Here is a 20,662-nt window from a genome sequence, read left to right as displayed (position 1 = left end):
GTAGGTCTAGGGTACCCCCCTAACCCCCCCTAATAAAGTTTTAACCCCTTGATCACCCCCTGTCACCAGTGTCGCTAAGCGATCATTTTTCTGATCGCTGTATTAGTGTCGCTGGTGACGCTAGTTAGGAACGTAAATATTTAGGTTCGCTGTCAGCGTTTTATAGCGACAGGGACCCCCATATACTACCTAATAAATGTTTTAACCCCTTGATTGCCCCCTAGTTAACCCTTTCACCACTGATCACCGTATAACTGTTACGGGTGACGCTGGTTAGTTTGTTTATTTTTTTTAGTGTCAGGGCACCCGCCGTTTATTACTGAATAAAGGTTTAGCCCCCTGATCGCCCGGCGGTGATATGCGTCGCCCCAGGCAGCGTCAGATTAGCGCCAGTACCGCGAACACCTACGCACGCACCGTACACGCACCGTACACCTCCCTTAGTGGTATAGTATCTGAACACATCAATATCTGATCCGATCAGATCTATACTAGCGTCCCCAGCAGTTTAGGGTTCCCAAAAACGCAGTGTTAGCGGGATCAGCCCAGATACCTGCTAGCACCTGCGTTTTGCCCCTCCGCCCAGCCCACCCAAGTGCAGTATCGATCGATCACTGTCACTTACAAAACACTAAACGCATAACTGCAGCGTTCACAGAGTCAGGCCTGATCCCTGCGATCGCTAACAGTTTTTTTGGTAGCATTTTGGTGAACTGGCAAGCACCAGCCCCAAGCAGCGTCAGATTAGCGCCAGTACCACTAACACCCACGCACGCACCGTACACCTCCCTTAGTGGTATAGTATCTGATCGGATCAATATCTGATCCGATCAGATCTATACTAGCATCCCCAGCAGTTTAGGGTTCCCAAAAACGCAGTGTTAGTGGGATCAGCCCAGATACCTGCTAGAACCTGCGTTTTGCCCCTCCGCCCGGCCCAGCCCAGCCCACCCAAGTGCAGTATCGATCGATCACTGTCACTTTTTTTTGTAGCGTTTTGGTGAACTGGCAAGCGCCAGCGGCCTAGTACACCCCAGTCGTAGTCATACCAGCACTGCAGTAACACTTGGTGACGTGGCGAGTCCCATAAGTGCAGTTCAAGCTGGTGAGGTGGCAAGCACAAGTAGTGTCCCGCTGCCACCAAGAAGAAGACAAACACAGGCCTGTCGTGCCCATAATGCCCTTCCTGCTGCATTCGCCAATCCTAATTGGGAACCCACCACTTCTGCAGCGCCCGTATTTCCCCCATTCACATCCCCAACCAAATGCAGTCGGCTGCATGAGAGGCATTTATATGTCCTCCCGAGTACCCCTACCCAACGAACCCCCCCAAAAAAGATGTGTCTGCAGCAAGCGCGTATATAGACGTGACACCCGCTATTATTGTCCCTCCTGTCCTGATAATCCTGGTCTTTGCATTGGTGAATGTTTTGAACGCTACCATTCACTAGTTGAGTATTAGCGTAGGGTACAGCATTGCACAGACTAGGCACACTTTCACAGGGTCTCCCAAGATGCCATCGCATTTTGAGAGACCCGAACCTGGAACCGGTTACAGTTATAAAAGTTACAGTTACAAAAAAAAAGTGTAAAAAAAAAAAAAAAACACAAACAAAAATAAAAAAAAATAGTTGTCGTTTTATTGTTCTCTCTCTCTCTATTCTCTCTCTGGTGTTCTGCTCTTTTTTACTGTATTCTATTCTGCAATGTTTTATTGTTATTATGTTTTATCATGTTTGCTTTTCAGGTATGCAATTTTTTATACTTTACCGTTTACTGTGCTTTATTGTTAACCATTTTTTTGTCTTCAGGTACGCCATTCACGACTTTGAGTGGTTATACCAGAATGATGCCTGCAGGTTTAGGTATCATCTTGGTATCATTCTTTTCAGCCAGCGGTCGGCTTTCATGTAAAAGCAATCCTCGTGGCTAATTAGCCTCTAGACTGCTTTTACAAGCAGTGGGAGGGAATGCCCCCCCCCCCACCGTCTTCCGTGTTTTTCTCTGGCTCTCCTGTCTCAACAGGGAACCTGAGAATGCAGCCGGTGATTCAGCCAGCTGACCATAGAGCTGATCAGAGACCAGAGTGGCTCCAAACATCTCTATGGCCTAAGAAACTGGAAGCTACGAGCATTTTAGGACTTAGATTTCGCCGGATGTAAACAGCGCCATTGGGAAATTGGGAAAGCATTTTATCACACCAATCTTGGTGTGGTCAGATGCTTTGAGGGCAGAGGAGAAATCTAGGGTCTAATAGACCCCAATTTTTTCAAAAAAGAGTACCTGTCACTACCTATTGCTATCATAGGGGATATTTACATTCCCTGAGATAACAATAAAAATGATTTAAAAAAAAATATGAAAGGAACAGTTTAAAAATAAGATAAAAAAGCAAAAAAATAATAAAGAAAAAAAAAAAAAAAAAAAAAAAGCACCCCTGTCCCCCCTGCTCTCGCGCTAAGGCGAACGCAAGCGTCGGTCTGGCGTCAAATGTAAACAGCAATTGCACCATGCATGTGAGGTATCACCGCGAAGGTCAGATCGAGGGCAGTAATTTTAGCAGTAGACCTCCTCTGTAAATCTAAAGTGGTAACCTGTAAAGGCTTTTAAAGGCTTTTAAAAATGTATTAATTTTGTTGCCACTGCACGTTTGTGCGCAATTGTAAAGCATGTCATGTTTGGTATCCATGTACTCGGCCTAAGATCATCTTTTTTATTTCATCAAACATTTGGGCAATATAGTGTGTTTTAGTGCATTAAAATTTAAAAAAGTGTGTTTTTTCCACAAAAAATGCGTTTGAAAAATCGCTGCGCAATTACTGTGTGAAAAAAAAAAATGAAACACCCACCATTTTAATCTGTAGGGCATTTGCTTTAAAATAATATATAATGTTTGGGGGTTCAAAGTAATTTTCTTGCAAAAAAAAATAATTTTTTCATGTAATCAAAAAGTGTCAGAAAGGGCTTTGTCTTCAAGTGGTTAGAAGAGTGGATAATGTGGGCCATAAGCTTCTAAATGTTGTGCATAAAATGCCAGGACAGTTCAAACCCCCCCAAATGACCCCATTTTGGAAAGTAGACACCCCAAGCTATTTGCTGAGAGGCATGTCGAGTCCATGGAATATTTTATATTGTGACACAAGTTGCGGGAAAGAGACAAATTTTTTTTTTTTTTTTGCACAAAGTTGTCACTAAATGTTATATTGCTCAAACACGCCATGGGGATTTGTGAAATTACACCCCAAAATAAATTCTGTTGCTTCTCCTGAGTACGGGGATACCACATGTGTGGGACTTTTTGGGAGCCTAGCCGCGTACGGGACCCCGAAAACCAAGCACCGCCTTCAGGCTTTCTAAGGCCGTAAATTTTTGATTTCACTCTTCACTGCCTATCACAGTTTCGGAGGCCATGGAAAGCCCAGGTGGCACAAAACCCCCCCAAATGACCCCATTTTGCAAAGTAGACACCCCAAGCTATTTGCTGAGAGGTATAGTGAGTATTTTGCAGACCTCACTTTTTGTCACAAGGTTTTGAAAATTGAAAAAAGAAAAAAAAAAAAATTTTTTTCTGGTCTTTCTTCATTTTCAAAAACAAATGAGAGCTGCAAAATACTCACCATGCCTCTCAGCAAATAGCTTGGGGTGTCTACTTTCCAAAATGGGGTCATTTGGGGGGGGGTTGTGCCATCTTGGCATTTTATGGCCTTCAAAACTGTGATAGGTAGTGAGGAGTGAAATCAAAAATGTATGCCCTTAGAAATCCTGAAGGTGGTGCTGGGTTTTCGGGGCCCCGTACGCGGCTAGGCTCCCAAAAAGTGCCACACATGTGGTATCCCCGTACTCAGGAGAAGCAGCTGAATGTATTTTGGGGTGCAATTCCACATATGCCCATGGCCTATGTGAGCAATATATCATTTAGTGACAACTTTTTGTAATTTTTTTTTTTTTTTGTCATTATTCAATCACTTGGGACAAAAAAAATAAATATTCAATGGGTTCAATATGCCTCTCAGCAATTTCCTTGGGGTGTCTACTTTCCAAAATGGGGTCATTTGGGGGGGGTTTGTACTGCCCTGCCATTTTAGCACCTCAAGAAATGACATAGGCAGTCATAAACTAAAAGCTGTGTAAATTCCAGAAAATGTACCCTAGTTTGTAGACGCTGTAACTTTTGCGCAAACCAATAAATATACGCTTATTGACATTTTTTTTACCAAAGACATGTGGCCGAATACATTTTGGCCTAAATGTATGACTAAAATTTAGTTTATTGGATTTTTTTTATAACAAAAAGTAGAAAATATCATTTTTTTTCAAAATTTTCAGTCTTTTTCCGTTTATAGCGCAAAAAATAAAAACGGCAGAGGTGATCAAATACCATCAAAAGAAAGCTCTATTTGTGGGAAGAAAAGGACGCAAATTTCGTTTGGGTAGAGCATTGCATGACCGCGCAATTAGCAGTTAAAGCGACGCAGTGCCGAATTGTAAAAAGTGCTCTGGTCAGGAAGGGGGTAAATCCTTCCGGGGCTGAAGTGGTTAAGAAAAATATTGGAACTGACTCATGGCTCGTCGATTGACACTAATGTTGCTGAAATGAATTATAAGATCTTGACGGGTTGGTATGTTACCCCAGACAAAGCATGTAAATACCAAAGGGATAAGACATCGGAATGCTGGAGAGGATGCAAAGGAGTGGGCAATATGGCCCACTTGTGGTTTGACTGTCCTGAAATTAAAAGATACTGGGTAAAAATACTGGGGTTTATCAAGGAAATAACAAAGATAGAAGTAAAAGCAGACCCCTGGATAGTATTGCATCATGTAATAGGAGGAGAGGTCCAAAAGTATAAAGATTCCCTGGTGCCACATTTGCTAAATGCGGCTAAAAAAACTATCCCAAAAAAGTGGCAGATGGTAGAATGCCCATCAATTTGGGAGTTGGTCAATGCAGTGGAAAGCATTCGCTTTATGGAGGAAGGGAGTCATGGGAGGGATGGCGTCATAATAGGAGAAAACAACAATTGGCAGTGTTGGAAGGAATTTAAAAAACGGTGGAGTATTACTGAGGGATTGAAAACCAGATTTGATTGAAGAGAACAAAGTTAACCGAGGGTGCACAGATGTGGGGGGGGGGTGGGGGGAGGAGAAGGGGCAAGGGTGAGGGGGCAAGGGTTGGGGATTATATGGGGTAGTGCCGGGGTAAAAAGATAAAGTAAAGACCTCTAGTATGAATTTCTTTTACACTGTTTTTTTTATAATAAATGATTTGTATATCCGCAAACAAAGCTACAATGGTGTGAAAAAGTTGAAGAAACATGGATGATATAAGTCTCTTATAAGATTCACTGAGGTGGCAAAAAAAAAAGGAGAGAATAGCATAGAGTCATGAAGCCAGTATCTTAAAAAGAACTCAGATGTCCTAAGTAATGGACCTGGGCAATTACTGCCCAACTAACAGAGCACAAAAAGCTGGGAACTGCCTCTTCATGACCCCAGTGAGACATATTGACCACAAAGAGAGTGTAATCTCAATGAACTGAAGACATTCAAGGTCCAAGAAGTGATAGTTAATTTGTGGGTTTTTCAGAGTTAGCAAACCATTCATTGTAAACAAAACAGGTCTGCAGAGACAACTTTTTCAAAGCTGTACGATTAACCTCTCTGAAGGCTTGCCACCAATTGGTAAAGCATTTAGTACAAGTAGAATTGTTGATCATCAGGTCTAGCTCCTAAAATGTTTCCTTTTTACAATCAAATGAGCTGGTAAACTTTCAAATAAAGTCCCTGGGTTACAAACCCTTGACAAGCCTCCTGCCTCCTGCTTCTTCCATGGTACCTGTTCAAAGTTCTGGTCTATTGAAAGCAATATTATGGCTCACCACCAAAATGCCAGTCCTACACCCGGGTTAAGAGTCCCGTCTTCTTCAAGGTACAAGTAAAACTACAGGAGCTCAGTAAACAAAGTCTCAGTCATCAGACAGTCTATACTATCTCAACACTACATTTCACAGACATGTACTGACAACGTCCTACTGCTTTTCAAGCCTCCCTTGCAGATGGGCTAACTCTTTCTGGACCACAGACCTGTAATAAAAGTTGGAGGCTCTTTCCAATCTAAAGTCTTTCTGAGCCCCTGAATTCCAGGTTCTAGATAAGGACTTACCAACTGAAAATCAGCCCTCTCTTGTCCAACCAGATTACCCCAGATGCCCTCACCCTACATAGGTGAGAAGCTCTGAATACTCAAAATGTGTCTCATCATCCCCCTTAAAGGGTTCACAACCCATATAGTGGGGGCATTTATTTTCCATGCAGGGCCCATACTTGGTGTCATTTATACATCCCTGCATCTGTCTCATCCAGGTCAGTGGAGCATTGTCTTACAAAATGTCCTGCCAAAGAGAAAATATCCTAGGGAGTCTAGAGTCAACTTAATAGCAAGGCAATTTCACTCCACTATGACATAATTTCTCTCAATGGCTGTCAATTTTCTACTGAGAAAGACTATGGGGTATTCCTCCCCATTGATCTCTTGGGACAGAACAACTCATAAGCCTGGAGGCATCTGTTTGAACAACATTTTTTTTAAATAAGTCTGGAGCAACCAGCACTGGATACTGGCATGAAGCTATTTTAGGCTCCATAAGTTTCTTTGCCTTGGCATTCCATTTGACCATGACTGACTTCTTTGTCAAGTCTGTCAGTGGTGCAAGAATAGTTGTGAATTAGAGGACAAAACTACAGCAGTACCCAACAATGCCCAGAAAGGCTCTGACCTATTTCTTTGTGGTGAGGTGAGGCCAAGCCTGAATGGCCTCTACATTTTTCATTTGGGGCTTCACCAAATCCTACACATGATGTGCCCTAGGTTCCTTGTCTATTCCATTTCAATGGTCCACTTTTCCAGGTTAACAGGTAAACTTTTCCTGCTTCAAATAATCCAAAACAGCCTGAGCTTAGGGAATATGGGACTCCCAGTCTGTACTAAAGATACAGTGCCTTGCAAAAGTATTCACCCCCTTGGCATTTTTCGTGTTTTGTTGCCTCGCAACCTGGAATTACCATGGATTGTTTGACGTCCACACGTCCACAACTTTGAAGATTTTTTTTTTATTGTGAAGCAAACAACAAATAGGATAAAATAACAGAAAAAGTCAATGTGCATAACTATTCACCCCCCTAAAGTCAATACTTTTTAGAGCCACCTTTTGCGGCTATCACAGCTCCAAGTCGCTTTGGATAGGTCTCTATGAGCTTGCCACATCTTACCACTGGGATTTTTGCCCATGCCTCCTTGTAAAACTGCTCCAGCCCCTTCAAGTTTGATGGTTTACGCTTGTGAACAGCAATCTTTAAGTCTGACCACAGATTTTCTATTGGATTGAGGTCTGGGCTTTGACTAGGCCATTCCAACGCATTTACATGTTTCCCCTTAAACCACTCAAGTGTTGCTTTAGCAGTGTGTGGGGTCATTGTCCTGTTGGAAGGTGAACATCCGTTCTAGCCTCAAATCACACACAGAGTGGTACAGGTTTTGCTCAAGAATATCCCTGTATTTAGCACCATCCATCTTTCCCTCAACCCTGACCACTTTCCCAGTCCCCACTGCTGAAAAGCATCCCCACAGCATGATGCTGCCACCACCATGTTTCACTGCGGGGATGGTGTTCTTTGGGGGATGTGATGTGCTAGGTTTGCGTCAGACATAGTGTTTTCTTTGATGGCCAAAAGTTCAATTTTAGTCTCATCAGACCAGAGCACCTTCCTCCATACATTTTTGGAGTCTCCCACATGCCTTTTTGCAAACTAAAAATGTGCTATTTTGTTTTTTGCTGAAATGAATGGCTTTCTTCTGGCCACTCTGCCATAAAGCCCAACTCTATGGAGCGTACGGCTTATTGTCGTCCTATGTACAGATACTCCAGTTTCTGCTGTGCAACTCTGCAGCTCCTCCAGGGTTACCTTAGGTCTCTGTGCTACCTTTCTGATTAATGCCCTCCTTGCCCGGTTCATGAGTTTTGGTTTGCGACAGTCTCTTGGCAGGTTTGCTGTTGTGCCATGTTCTTTCCATTTGGTTATGATAGATTTGATGGTGCTCCTAGGGATCATCAAAGATTTGGATATTTTTTTATAACCTAATCCTGACTTGTACTTCTCAACAACATTGTCCCTTACTTGTTTGGAGAGCTCCTTGGTCTTCATGGCAGTGTTTGGTTATTGGTGCCTCTTGCTTAGGTGTTGCAGCCTCTGGGGCCTTTCAAAAAGGTGTGTATATGTAATGACACTTAGATTGCACACAGGTGGACATGATTTCACTAATTATGTGACTTCTGAAGGTAATTGGTTGCACCAGAGCTTTTTATGGGCTTCAAAGGGAGTGAATACATAGGGACATGCCAATTATCATTTTTTATTTCTGAAAAATAGTTTTATGTATATATTTTTCTAATTTTACTTCACCAACTTAGACTATTGTGTTCTGATCCATCACACATAATTCAGATTAAAAAAAAATTGAACTAAAGGCTGTAATGTAACAAAATAGGAAAAAAACCAAGGGAGGTGAATACTTTTGCAAGGCACTGTAACAATGTTGTCCAAACACACTGAGGTGTATTTCTGATGCAGGTGTAGTGTTTTATCCATTGCCCTCTGAAAAGTAGCCAGGGCAGATTGTAATCCAAATAGCATTCTTTTATATTGGAAGTGACCTTCTGGAGTGGAAAAAGTAGTCTCTTTTCTGGCTTCCTTAGTTAAAGGTATCTGCTAGTACCCCTTTCTGACATCTAGGACGGTAATATACTGGGCTAGCCCCAACCTCTCTATCAGTTTGTCTACTTGGGGCAATAGGGTTTTACCTGAACCTTTACATTAGGTTGAATGACAATGTTAAGCTCAATTACCCTGGTAAGGTCTGACAGCCTTGGAAAAAACTCCCTATTCCTCTGTAAAAAAACTATTTTACCCGCTGGGTTTGTGGCTTGGACAGGGCAGTGGCAGCTGAGACCAAGTCTACCCCTACAAGGGGGTTAGTATTAACCTCAGCCAGGGCACCTACCTGCTCTCTCTGTCCTTTCAGACTATTGACAGTTTCATGTGGTAGATTTGATATGGCTACCAGTTTGATGTACTTTAAAATATACCTACTACCTTGAATGGCCCCTGTCACCTAACCAGGAACTTATGCTCTATGGTGAGAATAGGTACAGCCATCCAGTCCCCAACCTGGATTTTTCTAAGCTTGGCAAACCAGTTATATACCCTTCTCTGCTTCTTGTTCTCTGTGCAAACGCTGCTTTAACAGAGGAATCACCTTAGCAATTCTCATTTGGGTAATATGCTCTACTATCATTTTATGTGGAGACAATTTACTTTCCCAGATTTTTTAATTAACTTTAAAAAAAAAAAAAAAAACATATTGTTATTACATTTTATACAACATACAAAAAACTTGGATATTCATAAAGACATATAACATCAAGGAAAACTGTCAAAGTTACAATTCTGCATCAGAATGTATAACATTTTGAAACATCACTGTTACAGCCTAAAGAAGGCAGACATAACAAAGAGCATGTAGTATCATTGTAATACAACAAAGTTGCAACCATGGCAAAAAAACAGCCTGAAGAAGAAGCAACGTGCTTTGACATGCATCCCTATCTCCCAGCACACCCCCAGAGATGTCAGGCATCCTCTCCATCCAGGCTCTGACTTCTATCCCTGGTCAGGTTGTCTACCTGCAGCATAGGCTCCCTCCTGCCTGTGCTCTTTTCCCCCTGCTTACAGCTGAAGCAGGGGAATTCCACAGCGGCTCTGGGCTCCAGAGGCAGCAGCCTTGACTTTTACCACTTTGCACAAGCTCCTCTTTTGTGAGTGTGTTTTTAATTATTAATAAATATTGTTCACCTTGTTTACTACACTATGAAGGTTGTGCTTGTCTTTTTCCTTTTTGTTTTTACAGTGTCCCAGCAATCACCCATGGCTGCTTCAAGCTGCACCTTCTAGCTAGTAATCGGTGACAATGTGTATAGTCTGTTGGGCTACTCGTCTCATTGTTTATATTTTGTCTTTCAGTTTTTACTTTGTAGCTTCTGCTATCATCTTTTATAGTTTGTTACATTGCCACAAATACATTTCCTTGAGACCCTTTCATTCACACCAATAAGGTCATCATCACCACACTGGGCATATTTATACAGATTTTGCCCTCTGAAGAGCACTTTGCAGTGGATCACTCTTAAGAGGGCAGTTGACAGGGATTTAGGATATGTTGTGTAGCCTGGTTTAACATTTTCATATGTTGTACAATATTTGCTTTGCAGTGGGCTTTATAGCCATCCCTCCAGGGTTAAGCGCTGCTGGACAGTTTTCCCTGCCCCTTGCTTTTTGATTCAATCTCTCATCAATATTATGGATTTTCACAAGGTAACAAAGATACAGAAGTTTAAACCTCTAAGCATTTAGTAAGAGGTATTTATGAAAGGGAGTTCCTGAAAAGGGTTGTAGCAACATAAAACACCTTTTTATGTTTATAGTTCTCCCACTGGTCCCAGAGCTCATGAAATTTTGATGTTACCATCCTTTTATGCCATAATCTGTTCATACCCATGAATTTAATTTATGAGTCTGATAACTCCTCCTAGTTTGGGAATAATCTGTGATTTCCAGTTACACAACAATATTTGTCATGCTGCAAATAGTATGTACATAGTTATAGCTCATTATGGTAAACTGAATCTCTCTAGGTTCACACTCAGTGCTGCCTGATCTATGGTGACCCTTGTAAGGATCCCCATGATGTCAGATAGCAATCTTGAGACTGTGTTCCAAAAGCTATGAGTATGAAGTCATGACCATAGCCTCTCCAAAATAAGTTAGAACCCTCTTTTGAAAATGTAACCACTGTATAAGAAGTAACTTATATTAAAGAATATCATCAAAAAGTTAATTTATTTCAGTAATTCAATTCAAAAAGTGAAACTCATATATTTTATAAAGATGCGTTGCACACAGAGTAATATATTTCAAGAATTTGTTTATTTTAATTTTGATGATTATGGCTTACAGCTTGTGAAAATCCAAAATTCAGTATTGAAGAAAATTAGAATATTACATAAGACCAATAAAAAAAAGTATTTTTAATACAGAAATGTTGGCTTACTGAAAAGTAAGTCCATGTACAGTATAGTATGCACTTAATACTTGGTCGGGGCTCCTTTTGCATGAATTACTGCATCAATGGCATGGAGGCAATCAGCCTGTGGCACTGCTGATGGGTTATGGAAGCCCAAGTTGCTTTGATAGTGGCCTTCAGCTCATCTGCATTGTTGGGTCTGGTGTCTCTCATCATCCTCTTGACAATACCCCACATATTCTCTATAAGGTTTAGGTCAGGCGAGTTTGCTGGCCAATCAAGCACAGTGATACCATAATCATTAAACCAGGTATTGATACTTTTGACACTGTGGGCAGGTGCCAAGTCCTGCTGGAAAATGAAATCAGCATCTCCATAAAGCCGGTCAGCAGAGGGAAGCATGAAGTGCTCTAGAATTTTCTGCTAGAGGGCTGCACTGACTTTGGACTTGATAAAACATGGTGGACCAACACCAGCAGATGACATGGCTCCCCAAATCATCACTGACTGTGAAAACTTTACACTAGACCTCATGCAACTTAGATTCTGTGCCTCTCCACTCTTTCAGACTTTGTGACCTTGATTTCCAAATGAAATGCAACATTTTCCATAGTTTGTGATGGTTTGGGTAGCCATGTCATCTGCTGCTGTTACCCTGGAATCCTCCCACGATCTTTTAACAATAAACAAAATACAGGAAGAGAATACACTAATGGGACATGGAGGGGGTCTCTCTGATGGACACAGAGAGGGCTTCTGTTAGAGAGTCTGTTAGAAAGAGCCCCCAGACTACTGCAGACATACTTCAGGAGATAGTCAGAGACTGCAGACATGATACAAGAGATGGTCAGAGACTGCAGACATGATACAAGAGGTGATCAGAGACTGCAGACATGATACAAGAGATGTTCAGAGACTGCAGACATACTACAGGAGATGGTCAGAGACTGCAGACATGATACAGGAGATGGTCAGAGACTGCAGACATACTACAGGAGATGGTCAGAGACTGCAGACATACTACAGGAGATGGTCAGAGACTGCAGACATGATATAAGAGATGGCCAGAGACTGCAGGTATGATACAGGAGATGCTAGGAGACTGCAGATATGATACAGGAGATGGTCAGAGACTGCAGACATACTACATGAGATGGTCAGAGACTGCAGACATGATATAGGAGATGGTCAGAGACTGCAGACATGATACAGGAGATGGTCAGAGACTGCAGACATGATACAGGAGATGGTCAGAGACTGCAGACATGATACAAGAGATGTTAGAGACTGCAGACATGATATAAGAGATGGTCAGAGACTACAGACATGTTACAGGAGATGGTCAGAGACTGCACACATGAGACAGGAGATGGCCAGTGACTGCAGATATGATACAAGAGATGGTCAGTGACTGCAGACATATTACAAGAGATGATCAGAGACTGCAGACATGATACAGGAGATGGTCAGAGACTGCAGACATAATACAAGAGATGGTCAGAGACTGCAGACATGATACAAGAGATGGTCAGAGACTGCAGACATTTTACAGGAGATGGTTAGAGACTGCAGACATACTACAGAAGATGATCAGAGACTGCAGACATGATACAGGAGATATTCAGAGACTGCAGACATGATACAAGAGATGGTCAGAGACTGCAGACATGATACAAGAGATGGTCAGAGACTGCAGACATGATACAAGAGATGGTCAGAGACTGCAAACATATTACAAGAGATGGTCAGAGACTGTGGAAATGATACAAGAGATCAATGCATCAAATGTCCAGTGTCCACCAATTGCAGCCTACCAGTGTCCACCAATTGCAGCCTACCAGTGTCCACCAATTGCAGCTTACCAGTGCCCACCAATTGCAGCCTGTCAGTGCCCACAAATTGCAGCCTACCAGTGCCCCTGGGTCCCGCCTCCTAGACTGGCTCACGGCTTCTATGATACACGTCACACTGATTCACTTTCACTGCATTGTATCAGTGTTCCGTCTATGTCACAGGACTTTGTTACAGCGCCGCCGGGCATTTCAGATCAAAGCTCATGCGGTATATGAGACACACACAAGCAGTGGCATCACTAGGATTGGTGTCACCTGGTTCAGTAAAACATAGTATACCCCCCTCCTATTTTTGGGCCAGCAGCCGAGCCAGCAGCCCAGCATTGGAGCTCGTTGGCGCGTATTGTGGCGGTCAATAAGGCCTAGAGGATAACAGGTTAGGCACTTTCCAATTGCTCAGTCCCTATGAGCAGTAATGGATAATGGCCAACAGGCCCTCTTACCAGACCCAGCGAAACTGCAACAGTAAGGACATTCGCTCACTCTGGGTTGCCCAGGGCGACTCTGGTCAGTAATGTAGCATGTCTGGCAGTGGCTCAGTCTTTCTCTCTCTGGTGGTGCTGGCAGTAGTGTGGCTCTCTCTCTCTGGTGGTACTGGACAGCACTGTGGCCCTCTCTCTTGTGGTGCTGGGCAGCAGCATGCTCCTCTCTCTGGTGGTGCTGGCAGCACCATGACCCTCTCTCTGGTGGTACTGGGCAGCACCGTGGCCCTCTCTGGTGGTGCTAGGCAGCAGTGTGACCCTCTCTCTGGTGGTGCTAGACAGCAACATGGCCCTCTCTCTGGTCGTGCTAGGCAGCAGCGTGGCCCTCTCTCTGGTGGTGCTAGGAAGCAGCATGGCCCTCTCTCTGGTAGTGCTGGCAGCAGCATGGCCCTCTCTCTGGTGGTACTGGACAGCAGTGTGGCCCTCTCTCTGGTGGTGCTGGCAGCAGCTTGGGCCTCTCTCTGGTGGTACTGGGCAGCAGCATGGCTCCCTCTCTGGTGGTACCGGGCAGCAGTGTGGTTCTCTGGTGGTGCTGGGCAGTGTGGCTCCCTCTCTGGTGGTGATGACAGCAGCGTGGCTCGCTCTCTGATGGTGTGGGTACAGCATTGCGCTCTATCTATGGTGGTGTGGATACAGCGTGGTGCTCTCTCTCTGGTGTTGCCGGTACAGTGTGGCGCTCTCTCTGGTGGTGCGGGTACAGTGTGGTGCTCTCGCTGGTGGTGCGGGTACAGCGTGACACTCTCTGGCTTCCCCCAGCACAGTCCTCTCTTTTCCTGTAGCACTAACTCACGCATCTTCTTGCTGGGTTTCTATTCTCAGAATCTTTCCCCCAGCAGAGTGCATGCTGGGGGCTGAAGTCTGCTGCCTGTGTACAACAATGGGGCTGACAATGTTTCGGGACTACATGTCCCATGATGGTCCACTCGCCTCTTCTGATTGGCCCTCCGCTGTGGCCAATGGGGAGGGAAGCAGGCCGGTCACCAAGCTGGGTGAACAAGATGAGAGTCGCTCTCTTTTAACTGCTGACAGGAGAAAGGGAGGCGAGCGGGGGAGATGCGTTGACATCCTGCAGCTCGCCTCTCTCATCACAGTGCGGCGGCTTGTGTTCACTGGCAGACTGTGCCCCCCATAGCGATGCCCAGGTCTGCTGTTAGAAATCACGGGGCCCAGTACAGCCTACCTGACAGAACCCCCCCAAAAAAATAAAAAATTAAATAAATAAAAGCAACATTTTCACTAAAAATACATGACAATCATTATTAAAAGACACGAAGACAACAAAACTTCCAAATTATGGGTGGAACAGGAGGGTACAGTACAGGATGGGGGTGCGGTGTGCAGGAGGGCACAGTACAGGGGGAACAGTACGGGGGGCAGGAGTATAGTATGGGGCAGCAGGAGGGCACAATACAGAGGGGATCAGGAAGGTACAGTATGTGGGGGCAGGAGGACACAGTACAGTGGTTAGAAGGATAGAGTACAGGGGGAGCAAGTGGGCACAGTATAGGGGTAGGGGCACAGTATGGGGGGGGCAGGAGGGTACAGTACAGGGGTAGGGGCACAATATGGGGGGCCAGGAGGGTACAGTATGGGGGGCAAGTGGGCACAGTATGGTGGGGCAGGAGGTCACAGTACAGTTGTTAGGAGGGCACAGTCCAGGGGTGGGAGGTACAGTACAGGGGGGAGCAGGAGGGCACAGTACAGGGGGAGGGTAAGCAGACACAGTAAAGGGGCAGGAGAGCACAGTATAGGGGCAGTAATGTATACTACAGATATGGTCTCCTTAAGCAGAGCTGCTCAGGGAAGTTGCTGTTACAGATCCCACCTATTTTGGCAGGCTGTCACTGGGCTAAATCAAAACTGGAATGACATCCCCCCTCTACCTTCCCCTGCAGAGTTTCTGGCTCTCTTCTGGCACTTTGCAGGGGTTAAGGAAGAAGCCTGAGGTGTAGTATCTTATTACTGCTGCTACTTGTGTGGGTGGGATGTGTACTGCACCAATTACACATGATAAAAAGGAGAGGAGGTCAGCAGGGATTGGCACAGTGCACATCCAAACCACACAAGCAGCAGCAGTAATAAGATGCTCCACCTCGGGTTTCTTCTTTAGCCCCTGGAAAAAATGGGGGGGGGGGGCTGGGAACAATGGGGTAGAGGAGAATGAAGAGGGGGTAAAAAGTGGGAAGTGGGTAAGAGATGGGGGGGGTGGGTAGCAGAGAACTGGAGTGAAACTGGTGGATCCTGCTCTTTATAGAAATACAGAAGGAGAAGGATTTGTGCTGGCATGAGGAAAGGGGGGAGGAGAGGCAAATAGATGAAGGTCAAGGGGCTGGAGAGGGATGGACCATTTGCAATGTTTGTGTAATGGGGGCACCACACACCTGTGTGAAAGTGAAGTGCCTCCAGATAGGAAGACTGGGAGGGGGAGGAGAGTGAGGGATTATTGTTGGGAAGGTGTCAGGAAGAGAACTCCAGTCAGCTGGGGAAGAGGCTATAAATTAGCATGGCTGCTGAATGTTGGCAAACCTGCTAACTGGGAGAAGGTAGCAAGGGTTAACAAGGACCTGAGAGGGAAGCAGTGTGACAGGCAGAGGTGGATGGATCTATGTGAGAATGAAAGGAAAGCAGAACGAGATAGCTCAAGGCGAGGAGGAAGATGCCGGGGAGGGAGAGCACTGAAGACAGCTGGAGTCTGGAGATATGAGAGACGGATAAGGTGACTGACCTGTAGCACATGCAAAAGAGCCGACCACAGCAAGGGGAACTATTGGCAGGACAGTGACTGCTGAGAGGAAACTTCAAGGCCCTTTCATGCACCTAGGACCTGGGCAGTTCCTAGAGGTGCCTGTGCATTAACACAGTCTCTCCAGGCACATCAATGGACAGGAAAGTGCTGGGGTGCCCAGGCACACACAGGGGGATCATATGTAGGGATTAGCTTTGTGTTCGAGTCAAACGCATGTTCGACACGAACATCGTGTGTTCGGTCGTTCGCCGAATTATGGGCTGTTTGCACCAAATTTGAGTGGTGCATCATGGCCCATAATTCACTGTGGCATCGCAGTGCATTGCTAGCTGGTGATGGGCCAAGCATGCACTATGACCCGCATGCTTTGCCAATCACAGTGCTGTGTGTGTACAGAGAGCCGTAATTGGCCAAAGCCAAGGAGGCTTTGGCCAATTATGGCTCAGGTGGTTTAGTACACGTCCCACACTATCTAAGGCCGCCTCCGTGGCACCTACAGTATAGCTACCTGAAGCCAGGTGCTTGTGTGGGCTCTTGACGTATTTCCAGTTACTGTACTGTGTACCCTGCACAGTTGCACCTACAGTATAACTACCTGAAGCCAGGTGCTTGTGTAGGCTCTTGACATATTTCCAGTTACTGTACTGTGTACCCTGCAAAGTTGCACCTACAGTATAGCTATCTGAAGCCAGGTGCTTGTGTGGGCTCTTGATGTATTTCCAGTTACTGTACTGTGTACCCTGCACAGTTGCACCTACAGTATAGCTACCTGAAGCCAGGTGCTTGTGTAGGCTCTTGACATATTTCCAGTTACTGTACTGTGTACCCTGCACAGTTGCACCTACAGTATAGCTACCTGAAGCCAGGTGCTTGTGTAGGCTCTTGATGTATTTCCAGTTACTGTACTGTGTACTCTGCATAGTTGCACCTACAGTATAGCTACCTGAAGCCAGGTGCTTGTGTAGGCTCTTGACGTATTTCCAGTTACTGTACTGTGTACTCTGCACAGTTGCACCTACAGTATAGCTACCTGAAGACAAGTGCAGGTGTTCTCATACTAATAATACTACAGGCAGGCAGTTGATTCTGCTAGCTGCAGTATAATCGATATATATAGATATATATATCTATATATATAGATATATATATCTATATATATATACATCCCAGTTTTGTGCAGCTACATATCACTGCAGTCCAATAGTATGTCTGGAAGGTCAACAAGGAGAGGCAGACAGTCACAAGCCAATAAAAGAGGGCAAGCAGGCTCTGTGTCTAGAGGCAACAGTGCTGGTTGTGGATACGGTGCATCCTCATCAGCATGTACCCGTGGGACACGCTTGGCCTTTTTTCGGCAGCTGGCCGTGTTGAGCCGCAACATGCGGAAGACTTAGTCGAGTGGATGACCAAGCCATCCTCATCCTCCTCATCCTCTCTCACCCAGGCTCAGGGTACTTTGTCTGGCAAAGCAGCTGCCAACGTGGCGTCTTCCCTCGGCTCAATGGCATCGGTGACTCTTTCCCTAGCCCCACCATGTCCTCCTGAGGAGTCCCCCGAACTGTTTGACCACAGTGTTGGGTACTTGCTCCAGGAGGATGCCCAGCATTTTGATGGCTCCATTGATGGTACTTAGCTAGAGGAAGGCAGTAACGTGAGCCCAGAGAGAGGGGTGCCCAAGAAGGACAGCAATCTGGCAGTCATGTTCCTCCTGCTGCAGCATACTGCCAGGTTTGCTCCAGTGATGAGGAGGGAGGGGATGATGAAGTCACTGACTCCACGTGGGTGCCTGATAGGAGAGAGGAGGCACATCAGGGACAACTGACCCATGTGCCCTGTTTGGCTCACATCCTTAACTTGGTGGTGCAGCGGTTCTTGGGCAGGTGCCCGGGCTTACAGGATGTCCTGAGGCAGGCCAGGAAAGTCTGTGTGCATTTCCGCCGATCATATAATGCCAGTGCTTGGCTGGCAGACCTCCAAAAGGAATTTAACCTGCCCAAGAACCGCCTAATCTGTGATATGCCCACCAGGTGGAACTCAACGTTGGCCATGCTGCAGTGGCTGCACACGCAGCAGAGGGCCACCAATGAGTACCTGTGTGACTATGGCACCAGGACAGGGTCAGGGGAGCTTGGTTTTTTCCCCACGCCAGTGGGCCATGATCAGGGATGCATGCACTGTCCTGTCACCATTTGAGGAGGCCACAAGGATGGTGAGCAGTGACAGTGCATGCATCAGTGACACTGTCCCCCTTCTCCACCTGTTTGAGCACACGCTGTGTGGAATAATGGACAGGGCACTTGAGGCAGAACAGAGGCAGGAAGAGGAGGACTTCCTTAGCTCTCCAGGCCCCCTTTATCCAGACAGTGTTCCTGCGTGCCCACGATCACACAGGAAGAGGATGAGGAGGAGGAGGATTGTGTCAGCATAGAGGTGGAGCCTAGTACTCAGCATCAGCAGCAGTCTTTAAGGGATCATTTACAGTCCCAAGAAACCCATGGACTTGTACGTAGCTGGGAGGAGGTTGCTGCGGATCAGGTCGTCCTTAGTGACCCAGAGGACTCTGGACCAAATGCCTCAGCAAACCTACGCTTCATGGCCTCCCTGATCCTGCAAAGCCTGCGGAAGGATCCTCGTATTTGTGGTATTAAGGAGAGGGATTGTTACTGGCTGGCAACCCTCCTTGATTCACGTTACAAGAGTAAGGTTGCAGACCTTATCTTGCCATCGCAGAGGAAGCAGAGGATGAAACATCTTCGGGAGGCCTTGCAGAAAGGTCTGTGCAACGCATTCCCAGAGACTGGGAGGCTACATACTCCTGTTCCTGGACAATGTGTTGCCGAGGCTTCGGTCAGTCAAAGAAGGAGTGGTGGAGAAGGTGGCCGTCTGACTGATACAATTTTTTAGTCCGCAGCCCCAAGGTATGATCGGTTCCAGCAACCATCGCCAGCATCTGTTTTACATGGTGCAGGAATACCTAGGGGCAAAATCTGACTTGGACACCTTTCCCACCGAAAATCCTCTGGGTTACTGGGTCTTGAGGATGGATCACTGGCCAGAGTTTGCACAGTATGCAATTGAGCTACTGGCCTGTCCTGCATCCAGCGTTCTTTCGGAACGCACATTAAGTGCTGCTGGAGGTGTTGTAACCAATCACAGGGTGCGCCTGTCAACCGACTTGGTCGATCGACTGACCTTCATAAAAATGAATCAGTCTTGGATTACCACCAGATACCAAGCACCTGATGCTGTTGTAACCAAATAAATTTTTTTGAAATGTCAGATCCCTTCAAGACTGCCTATGCTGATGCTGAGTGACTATCCTGTTATGCTAAGTGACTATCCTCTCCCTCCTCAATGATCATGCTGATAGCTTGTAAGAATATTTTTGTTTCTGGGTGCCACCACCAGTGCCTAAGGCCCAATTTTTCAGTCCCTGTTTAACGGGGTGTGTAATTACAATTTTTAATGCAATTCTTTGCAGCAGGGCTCGTTCCTGCGCTCCAACTAGAGTATCTGTGAGGGGTTGCAGTATTGTGGCACCAGTGCCTAAGGCCCAATTTTTCAGCCCCTGTTTAACAGGGGCATGTAATTACAATTTTTGATGCAATTCTTTGCAGCAGGGCTCATTCCTGCGCTCCAACTAGAGTGTCTGTGAGGGGTTGCAGTGTTGTGGCACCAGTGCCTAAGGCCCAATTTTTCTGCCCCTGTTCAACAGGGACATGTAATTACAATTCTTGATCTAATATTTCACAGCAGGGCCCATTTCTGTGCCCACCAAGAATAACTGTGAGGACTTACAGTGTTGTGGCACCAGCACCACCACCACCAAAGGCCCAATTTTTCTGCCTCTGTTCAACAGGTGCATGTATTTACAGTTCTTGATCTAATATTTCACAGCAGGGCCCGTTCCAGCACCCACCAAGAGTAACTGTGAGAACTTACAATGTTGTGGCACCAGCACCACCACCACCAAAGGCCCAATTTTTCTGCCCCTGTTCAACAGGTGCATGTAATTACAATTCTTGAACTAATATTTCACAGCAGGGGCCGTTGCAGCGCCCACCAAGAGTAACTGTGAGGACTTACAGTGTTATGGCACCAGCACCACCACCATCACCAAAGGCCCAATTTGTCTGCCCCTGTTAAACGGGGGCATGTAATTAAAATTCTTGATCTAATATTTCACAGCAGGGCCCTGTGAGGCGGCAACACCAACACTTAAGGCCACAATTTCTGCAGAGTATATAGGGCAGGCCCCTACTTTCAAACATCCAACTTACAAACGACTCCTACTTGCAAACGGAAGGAGACAACAGGTGAGATGAAATCTACCCCTATGGAGGGGCAGGAGGCGGAGCCTAGCAGAGCAGACATGCATTGTTAGAGCTCCACACCGCTGAGGAGAGAAGAGAAGGACAAAGCGGAGCCTGCAGGCTCAAAAGGT

The sequence above is a fragment of the Aquarana catesbeiana genome, linkage group LG02, assembly GCF_042186555.1.
Source record: "Aquarana catesbeiana isolate 2022-GZ linkage group LG02, ASM4218655v1, whole genome shotgun sequence".
Classification (NCBI taxonomy): domain Eukaryota; kingdom Metazoa; phylum Chordata; class Amphibia; order Anura; family Ranidae; genus Aquarana; species Aquarana catesbeiana.
The sequence above is the reverse complement of the archived record's forward strand: the minus strand, read 5'-3'. Positions refer to the sequence as shown.